General features: G+C 34.1%; 1 pseudogene; it reads right to left on the bottom strand.

Moving 5' to 3' along the window:
• Positions 1–345: 345 nt before the first annotated feature.
• LOC136043597 (phosphoglycerate kinase 1-like) lies at positions 346–9071 on the bottom strand (annotated as a pseudogene).
• Positions 9072–10938: the final 1867 nt, after the last annotated feature.

Here is a 10938-nt window from a genome sequence, read left to right on the forward strand (position 1 = left end):
GAAACTGATATCGAGCGATAACTGGGGATATTGTTTGTATTTTTTACCTTTTTTATTAGTATATTAGTAACTATACCAGTATGAAAAGACTGTGGCGCTATTGCGGAATCAATACACATCTGATATAATAAGGTAAGATGATGGTAGAATGAGTCAGATCACAGAGAATTAGCCTTAAAAAAGTTTTAACAAAAAGAACAAGACAGGAGAATTTTATTCTCATCAAAACATAATTTAGTGAAAGATTATCACAAGAACATTAGCTAGATTAGACTGAGACATCTTACTTGCACTCATACTTAAGCATTACAAAGAGGGGCATCTCCTGGTAACCTAACCTAACCTTCAAGACCCCATCCAGCCAGATGGAATTATATCAGCAATATCGAAACTTCCTGTATTAGCGTCTTCAGCAAATTGGTCAGCTTTTGCGAATTCAACTGGAAGATGAATGACAACTTTGTTTTCTTTAGCTTTGGCAACAATTTCTTCTACAATATAAGCAACTTCGGCATAAAAAAGAGAATTTCTAATTTCCATATTGTTTATTACTTTTAAGAAAATGTATGCCATTCCACCTCCAATAATCATTTCATCAACTTTATCAAGAAGACTCTCAATAAGTTCTATTTTATCAGCAACTTTAGCACCTCCTAAAAATAGCAGGGAATGGTCGGTCTGAATTCTCAAGGGCTTTAGGAAAATATTGAAGTTCTTTTTTCAACAAAATTCTGAGGCTCGAACGTCAAACCCATCTCCCATCATAGAGCTAGCTATAAGCTCTATGAGCTGTGCCAAAGGCATCATTGACATAAACATCTCCCAGCCTTCTTAAGGAATCACATAATTTTGTAAAATATCGTGGGCTGGCTTTTCACTTTCTGTCCTGAAGCATCAATTCCTTTCCCTTCTTCTTCTACGTGGAACAAAAGGTTTTCAATCAATACCATAAAGGCCTGAGGTGTGTTAGCACATTCCTTTTAAATTTCAGCTCCAACACAATATTCCAAAAATTAGACATCTATACCAAGAAACTTCTTGAGTTATTCAGCCACAGATTTCAAAGAGTATTTAAGCTCTCTTAGTCCATCAGGACAGCCCAAGTGTGACATAAGCACAACTTACTTTGCACCCTAACCGTACCTTATTATAATACAGACACTTCATCACATCTTACAATATTTTCATCAATTTAAAGTGGATGTTGGAAGTTTTTGTCAGCATACTTAGCGTTGCTCCCAAGCTCTTCTTCAATGCGAAGAATTTGATTGTATTTTGTGAGACGCTCTGAGCGACATGGAGCACCAGTTTTGATCTGTCCTGTGCTGAGCCCAACAACCAAATCAGCAATAAACAAATCCTCAGTTTCACCTGATCTGTGTGATACCATGGTACCCCATCCGTTATATTTTGCCAATTTATGAGCCTGAATGGATTCAGTGACCGAACCAATTTGGTTCATTTTCAAAAGGAGGCAATTGCATGCTTTCTTATCAATTCCAGTCTGAATACGTATGGGATTGGTTACAGTCAAGTCGTCATCAACATTTTGAACGTTAGTATTAGCTGTGAAACTGCTCCATGTATCCCAATCATCTTCATGTTTGAGCTTCTGTTGGTTTTATTTTAGAGAAACTTATCTCTTCTTTTATTGGTTTCTTCTCAGCTGTGTTAGCTGATTTTGATCTACTACATAGTTCTTTGAAGAAATTCCATACTGTAGGCAATTCATTTAATAATGCATATTGTCCATCATAGAATTTCCTCTGTCTAAGTTTGGTCTCAATTGATTTAATTATATTTTGGGTCTCTTTATTAGTATCTGGGTTTTGGTTTTCATTTGTTGACCTTTTTTCTTTTTTCTATGCCCTTTCTGAGTCCAATGGCTTTATCAATTTCTGCCTTTTTTGCATGGGAGTCGTCAACTATTTTCTTCGTTTTGAGTAAGTAGGGGATGGTGTATCTTTTTTTTCCTTGTTGGTGCTTTTGCTTGCTTGTAGCCCCTTGTCCGATCTTAGGAATTGAAAAATTGATTCTTTCAGATCATATGAATTTTTCTCCAGTCTTATTACTTGTTGGAACAACGTTTCGAATGGTTTAGGGTCTAGCTTCATAAATATTTTCCAAGCGTTGCTACTAGATAGAAGTGAATTTTCATGTTTGAATATTATTCCATGTTTTACGACGTCTTGTGCATAGGTATGTATGCACATGGCCATCAAAAATGTTAAGATCATCATTGCTTATCTGTAATTAATGTTTACTAAATAATTTTTTTTGAACAAATAATTATTAACATATATATAATTTTTTTTTTATTTAGTTTATAATCTCATTCCAGAATTTTGATTGTGGGCTTAATCTTTCACTATGTAATATATCAGATGTTTTATATATATTAGGATGATAAAAATATAAATTTTGGAGTATATCGAAAATATGTTATATTCCAAAGTTAATTGAACGTTTATTAAGTTAAAAATTAATTTATTTATAAGGAAAGCAACGGGAACAATTTTAAATTTAATTATTAAGCCAATCGAAAAAAAAGCAGTTTCGCAAAAAAGAAAATTGTCAAAACATGTAAGTTTTAGGTTCAAGCCAAATAGTCGAATACGTTCACAGACCTGACCAACATTTCAAGTAAATTTTATTGATACTTAATATGGTATTAATACTACATTAAATTTAAATTTTGATATCGTAGTATTAATCAAAATTCCTTAGATTAACCTGTCGTGACAAGCCAACACTCTTCTTAAAGGGAAAAGAAAAAAAAATGGATTGTTGAAATTTCCATATATTTAAAATAAGTCGACATATTTATACGAGAAAGTCAAAGTTAATTATACGAACATTAAATTACTCAATCCAAAAAGAAATGTGCGATTCAAATTCGAATGGGTAGTTGTTCCAGCAAGAACGAAATAAAAAATAAGGGAAATTCGGGAATAAAAAACACGGTATGAGTATCATCGAGTAATGACAAGGTCTTCCTAACTTGAAGGGCACAACTGCAAAACTGATTAAATACCACCCACAAACTTGGTATGATCCATTATGTTTCAACTGCGAATCTAATGAGTTCGAATTGCTGAATACAAGTACGTGTGCAGACAAGTAATATCTGAAGGGTATATGTTGTATAACCCATCTTTATGATCAACATGAAAGATGAGCCCTTGTCATAGGCCTGCCCTTCATAGGGTAATTTGAAAGACTAGTAACCCTATAATTTAAATATTGACGAATATTAACACTATATATATTGGTTATTCGTAAGAAAATCGACTAAAGCTAAAAAGGGGTAACTGTCTTTTCGGTAACTTCAAGTAAAAAAAAATTAAATATTTTGTCAAACAAAATTAATTTCGAAAAATCAGAAAAATTAAAAAAGAAAACATAAATACTTTAAAAGGATGTAGCACTCAGGTATAATGTCAACAAATTGATGGATCAACTTAATATTTAATAATATTTTATTTGTAACTTTCTTCAAATTTTGTTTTTACGTCTGGTATAAAATTACTTTAAGACGTATTATTTCTTCATTATTCGCGAATACAAGAGGGCAGAGGGCGAGATGAATAGACATTAGCAACATTCAGAGAAAATTATTTTATTAAATAAAATAAAATAAAAAAATACGGGGTAGGGCAGTGGTAATTGCCATTAGTGGCATACTACTTACAAATTTTTATTTCAGTTGAATGTAGTAATTTTTTCACATTATTCTTTCTGAAGGTGCTTGATTAAAATTATGAAACAGATATTTATTTAGTATAGGCTAGAACTCAAAATGAAATCGTTTTTGTGGATGAATAAGAGAATGGTTTGCCATTAAATTTTCATTAGTATTTGGTTAAGTTAAAAATTAGTAGTTTATTTGGCTTCTTTATTTCGAATCTGTTCGAAGTTCAATTATAGGCTATATACATACACATATATACATGTATATGCACATGCACATATATACATATGTGTATGTAAATTTTTGTTTAGAACTTCTTTTTATAGTTAGCACTAAAAGGTCAAGTTTCTAAATATCTGGGTTATAGACCCCTTGTCTTTTTTTATAATAAAAATAGGTCCTTCCCCGGTAATTTTTTTGTTTTCTGATTTTAATAAATTAAGAGTTTTAAACTTTAGTTCTAATATTTGGTTGTTTTCCTCGATGTTATCGTTAGTATACATTAGATATTTCACCAGACATTTTGGTATTTGAAGACTTTCTAGGGTGCAATTAATATTTATAATCTTTGCATAACCGTACGTATTTTTTTCTGCATACAATTTTTAAACTTGATCGACTAGTTTTAGTACGAATTATATCATATTTTAGTATCTTATAATAATATCAAGGATTGACACCTTTTACTATGGCTTCAGATACGATAATATCTGTTTCTGGAAATACTTCTGACCAAAAGTTTTGTTTATTTTTGTATAAATTGACAATCATTTTTTTAGCGCATCTTCATCTTCCTCATATAGAATGGGACACCCTTCTAACATGTCACTTTCTAAATTATTACTAATATATATTTTTCGTAAAGCGAAAGAAGTAAGTTTGATTGTATTGACAAATTGAAGTCTTTTTCTGCTAGTATTAATCGAAGATGTAGAGGTCAGATAACTGTAAAACCATTTACATCACACACAAAATTAAGACTTTCGCCAATGAAGTCTGCTGTCCGGGGGTAGGGGTCTACCGAAAAAAAGCAGTAAAAACGCATCAAAAATTTGTTTATATTTATTTTTTTTTACTTTTTTACGAATCGGACAAACATTTGGGGGGAGAGGGTCAAACCCCCTAACCCGGCCCCTGAATACGACCTTGATTATAGGACTGACGATATTGCTAAAACTGCCATTTGAATCGTAATTTTGATATTTGGGTCATAACTCCATTTTTTTGGGACCCGTGAAATTGCTACATTTCCCTGAGATCTATCGATGCATTGGTCTTTTATGACCAAATTGCTTAAGCATAAGAAAATGGTTTAAAAAAAACATCAATAATTTTTAAGTATGTTTTGTGGGTATTTTAATTATTATTTTTGGGAATAATAGATAGTTTTTTCTATTAACGGGTTAGGTTTGTTTTATCTTTGATATGGGAACAAACGGGACATATTTTACCCTCACAAACGGTGTGTTCACTTTATTCCTAGTCTTTTATGAAAAAGGAAATCTAATATTTAGGCTGTAAAAAGCATCACTTTTGCTACACATGAAATATAGTCTTTTGTCTTATTATGTGGATTTTATAAAGTAGGTGCTGGAACCTGGGCCGTTTTTCCATATTTAATCTTGACGAAACACATGATAGCTACTCCTAACTCAAGTGACAATTATCTTCTTTTATTTCCACCCTCTTTAAGATTGTAACAGTCCATTATTATTAAAAAGTAGATGTTAAGAAAGAAGAAGATGGGCTTCTCGCTAACTCGTATATCTATCATGCCAGGTGAAACTGAAACAATTAGAAAAACCGGGCATGGTAGTGGCCAGAAAACCTTCAAAACTACAAACTATTATTTCGAACCTAGTTGATGTTATAAATCAAACATTGACTAAATGAGTAGGAAAAAGCTGCAATTTTAAGCTTAATCTCCCAAGTCTTAAATAAACATAATACTTTTACATGTGTTTCGGGATAAATCAAAACTAATTCTGGCTGTATTTTTTATCCAAAGTTAATTCAACAACATACATAGTGATTCTGTCTAAAAGGCAGCGTAAAACACCTATAAAGCTATTGAAGCATTTGCACCTAATTCACCTGTAAAAAAGTGTAAACACAATGTATTATTTACAAAAATGAGGCTACGAAATCGATCACAATTTATATCCGCTTATCTGTCTTCATATTGTCTTTTTCTTGTGGATTCAGTGCTGACTAGACATTCAACTCGCGGACATTTGCCTTTGCTATTTACAGACATTGGCCGACGTATAATTACCTCGTAATATCCTATTGGGCTATTTTAGTTTTTTTTTTTTTTTAACGAAAATTACAATTTCAATAAATACTTCTCCCAAAAAATATTTTATTTTTACTTCACTGTTTACCATTTATTGATTTAAGTTCAAAACTTTTTATTTTCCTTATTTGTAGTTTATTAGCCAGGCTGAGGATCAGTTCTGAGAATGAAAATTAGTCCGTGAGCTAAAAATAAAATAAAAATGACATGATATATTTTGAATATTCCTCGGGTTTTTCTGTTCACAGCCCCACCTATACTTACCTCAGTTACCAGAAATGGTTTGTAACAGAAAATAGCAACAAACCTAGGACACTGAAAGAAATAGCCGGTAGTGTTTTATTTAGATAAGTTGCTAATGATATTTTTGGAATAGGCTGCTAATAGTTTTTTTTTTTTTTTTACAGTCGATACTATACTCCATCTTTGGCTAGAAGTCTAGAATGTAAGCCGTTTAAGAAGAAAACAATTATTTTTAGGCTAACAAGTTTTTCCTGTGATTTCAATTCGCTTTGCCCTCGCTCTTCTAGATAGTCTTCTTCATTTTTGTTAGTGACTCGTTCTGATTTTCGCTGTCACTTATCTTCTAACCACAATTTCTTGTTTTCTTCAATTTTGATTACGTCCGATATCTTTTCAACACCATTTGCTGCAACCCTTGATGCAACACAGTGGATTGACACTGTGCTTGGCAATTCTGGGCCAAGAGTTTGAATTCTGCCATCGCAGGGGGACCAGCTTCCTAATTGTTCTTGTGAAAAAGCTAATTGTCCTTGTAAAAAAGCTAATTGTCCTTGTAAGAAAAAGGAGAAAAAAGCTGTCTATTTCAAAGACTTTTGTTTCAAAGACTGGCAAAACTTGCTTGAAAGTATCTCTGCTGTCTGCTCTCTTTTGACTCAAGCAAAAGAGATTTCAGCATAGTTGGGAGGTGGAACGAGCCACGCACCCTAGGCGTGGTGGAGCCGCATGACAAATATGTGCCAGCAATAAAGGCTCGAAAAGGCCATTTTTTTTTCTTTAATGTTCATTGGCCTTAGTGCATTGAGTGGATTTACATCCAAAATTAAAACTTAATAGCTTTTATACCTTCATTATATATTAAAATTAAAATTTGACACTTTCATTATACCAAAAATAATTTTTTTTTGATACTTTCATTATATCATGTATGCCAAATAAAAATAAAGAAATATAAATCAAAGGTTATATACCCGTGGCAGAAGAGTCTCAAATACGATTGCGCACGCTATCTGGATCACGATGTATGATGTTTCTTCCTCTTTCAGTACATTAATAGAGAAGAAAACCGCCTTCCAGATTAGGAGCGCCGTATTACACAATCCTTGTAATATGTTGTTGGCCGTTATGTTAAGGAGGGTGGGTTCTAATTTTTGGACATAATGGATCCATGCAATTGGGTTAAAGAGCGTCATAACCATCAAACTGGCAAAATGAATTACATGGATCCATTTATACCCCACACTCTCTTCTAAGAATTGAACTGGCCATGGCCAACTTAACGCTGTCACTCCTGAAACATAGAATGGTCAAAATTAAATTGTTGAAATCTATATCATTTTTGTTTTCAAAGTTATTGGAAGGAGCTGCAGGTAGCAGGTACTTGATATTAAATAACAATGATAAAAAAAAACCACCGGTAACACAGATAAAAGAATAAACTGGTAAAATGTGTGTGAACTTAATAGTTTAACTTGATGGGTTTAAGAAAGCCTTTACCTGAGGGTGCATTAACCTGCGAATGACCTTATCTTTCCGATTCCCTTGCGAGTCTACGCAGCTGAAGAAAAACACCTAACATTTCATGGTCGTTCAAACAAGCACGGGCAATTATAAGGCCATAAAACACCCCTAAACCTATAAGTGTTATGCACAAAATATAGTAATTTCCTTGGGACCTAATTAGTCACAAGGGTTATACCTTACACCTTACAGCATTAACAAATGCAAAAAAAAGGATTGTTCATGGTACTTAATCATGAATAGGCAGGTGTAATACTTCAAAATAGAATTACCTTAAACCCTATTTACAGCGATATAAGGTGGACTGCATCCTCCCGTAGAACGTCTCGCTGTTGAATTGATGAGGTGACACAATTAGTGGGTGATATGGGGTGTGGCCTCCCACTGGTACTTTCATTCCGCGTTACTCCACTCCAAATCAACTGCAATTTTGAAAGAATTAATCGATTCACCAGTGACAGTCTCATTGGAAAGACTATTCCAAGTTGAGACAGCACGTACTGAGAAAAAGTTCTTCCTCTCTCTGCGTCTGGAGTGCTTTTATCGCAGCTTCATTGAGTGGCCTCGTGTCATAGTGGCAAGGGAGGGAGTAAAAATGGAGTTAGCCATGTTGTTTTGGTACATTTTCTTGACAAAAATGACATCTCCTCTGTGCTGCTGGTAAACCAATGTGGGTATCTTTAGGTAACGCAGACGTTCAGGGTAGGGAAGCTGTTGGTGTTAGGCACAAAGCTTAGTTGCTCTTCTCTGTACGCTCTCTAGGGCTGCCACATCTCCCTTATATTGAGGATTTGTAACGAGGCAGGCAAACTCCAAATGTAGTCTTACAAGAGCATTATATAATTTTCTTATTATCAGAGGATGGCGTGATGATATGAAAAAAAAATGGCTGAAATTAAAGATCAGAGTTACCGTCTCCTTAATTTACAGCTTTTCAAAAATTAATTTTTGTACTGATTTATTTGTCAGTTCAATCTATAGAGTCTCAAGGGCTATACCTGACACCTTACATCATTAAAAAACGCAAAAAAAAAAGATTTTTCATGGTACTTAATCATGAATAGGAAGGGGTGATGCTTCAGAATTAGAACTGTGGCGATTCTCTTTACGAAGTAGCTCTGAGTTCTCTTCTATTACATTATGATGTAGAACGAGGATTCGTTCGCATATTTTTTTGACATTGTCCTTCCCGCCAGGGACTTTTTTTACATTCCCGAAAACTTCCTTCAGCAGACCTAATAACATAGAGACACTTTTTTGTTGTTCAACGGGACAAAGAATTTCGTCAACATTTTGATTAGCCGCATCAATGCCCGAAGCCATTGCCACTGTCACTTGGGCGCAAGTAAGAGTCAAAGCCGGTTATCAGTAATCATGTTCATTTTTCGGATCTCCAATATTTATAAGATTGTTTATTTTTTATTTTTTTTTCTTTATTTGTACACAGATTAGTCTGAATAATGTGACAGATCTTTAGCTGTCCCGTTCTGCAATTAATTGTCTACAGTATGGTGTGATTCTTAACACTATTCACTGCTAAACAATCAAGATACGGATTTTCTCGCAAATCCTATCACAAAAGAGGCCTTCACACCTTGAAAGTTAGAATGAGACTCCATAGATGCGATGCTGACAAAAAAAAAGAAAAAAAAGAAGAGTGTTAAACTACCCTTTACATGCTGTTCTAAATATCATAAAGTCGTTTTCATGTTACTTTTCATTTTCAAAATTGTCAGCCCTTATTTTGAGTTTAGAATTCCGCCACTATGATCGCTGATGTCAGTAATGTGTAGACCTCATTCCTAGCCTATTTTCTTTTCATTTTACTTGACACCTGACGTATGCATTCACATTTGGAATTTATTCTTTAGCCGTAATGATGTCCGCGGTGTTCAGCGCGAAAGATTTTCAAGTTAAAGCCGATGAAAGACAGAGAACAAGACCAAATCATAGTGAAATATAAATGAAACAATTAGAAAAACCGGGCATGGCAGTGGCCAGAAAACCTTCAAAACTACAAACTACTATTTCGAACCTAGTTGATGTTATAAACCTAACATTGACTAAATGAGTAGGAAAAAGCTGCAATTTCAAGCTTAATCTCCCAAGTATTAAATGAACATAATACTTTTACATGTGTTTTGGGATAAAACAAAACTATTTCTTGCTGTATTTTTTTTTATCCAAAGTTAATTCAACAACATACATATTCAGTATTGAATATGTAGCACATTCATTGAATATGAGCACATCAGTATTGAATCTGAGTTCAAAGTGAACACACCAGGATTAAATTGGATATTTTATGAACTTGTTAATTCAGTAAGCCCTTTTTAGCTTAAGAATTGCGAACTATTTCAACACTCGGCTATAAGCTCTCATCGAATAGAAATTAGTTCATTACAATTCAAGGTTTCGCAATAACTGGTTAAGGATAAAGTGACGTGTAACCTTGACCTATATAAGAGGATTTATCAAAAGAACTATTTTTACATGAATTGTAGAAAAAAAATGAACCAGCGTGATGCCTGCTACCAGTGACAATAATCATGTCCTTGTTTATTCGCCGATATTGAATTTTGTACAGAGCAATTTGCTAATTGGAGCAGAGGATGACATGATTAAAAGGCATGGAGTGGAGTTTTTTGACTCTAATTCGGTCAAGGTGGCAAAGACGTTATTGTGGCAGCTTTGTCCGGGTCATGAAGATTGCCCTATTCGGAAGGAAACTAATGCATTGGTTAGCCATTTCAGCGACATAATTACTTTATTATAATCTCTTGACGAAACTGACACTGATGTTCCGACATTCGTCATAAAGCGTCCTACGGAAGTACCCTGCCTCCCTGCCACTGCCTACACCTCTTTATTCTCAAAATTTAATGAGCTCCATCAAGTTGTTTTGGGAATGTCTTCAAAACTTGACAATTATGAATTGAGCTTCCCCCAATTACCCAAGCCGGCTTCAGTGCTAGATTCGCATGCAACAGTTATCGTCTCAAAGGTTCCGGACGCCTTATCTGACCCTCTTAAGCGAAAAGCTGCTATAGACCAAATTACTGGACATGAATTAGTACGTAGCGTAAAGCTCATCAATGACACGTGGTATATTAATATGGACAAGTCTGCTACGGAGGACTTCTGCTCGTCAATCCAGAACATAATCTCCGGTACTAGAACAAAAATGGTT

The sequence above is a fragment of the Artemia franciscana genome, unplaced genomic scaffold (genome assembly GCF_032884065.1).
Source record: "Artemia franciscana unplaced genomic scaffold, ASM3288406v1 Scaffold_7460, whole genome shotgun sequence".
NCBI lineage: Eukaryota > Metazoa > Arthropoda > Branchiopoda > Anostraca > Artemiidae > Artemia > Artemia franciscana.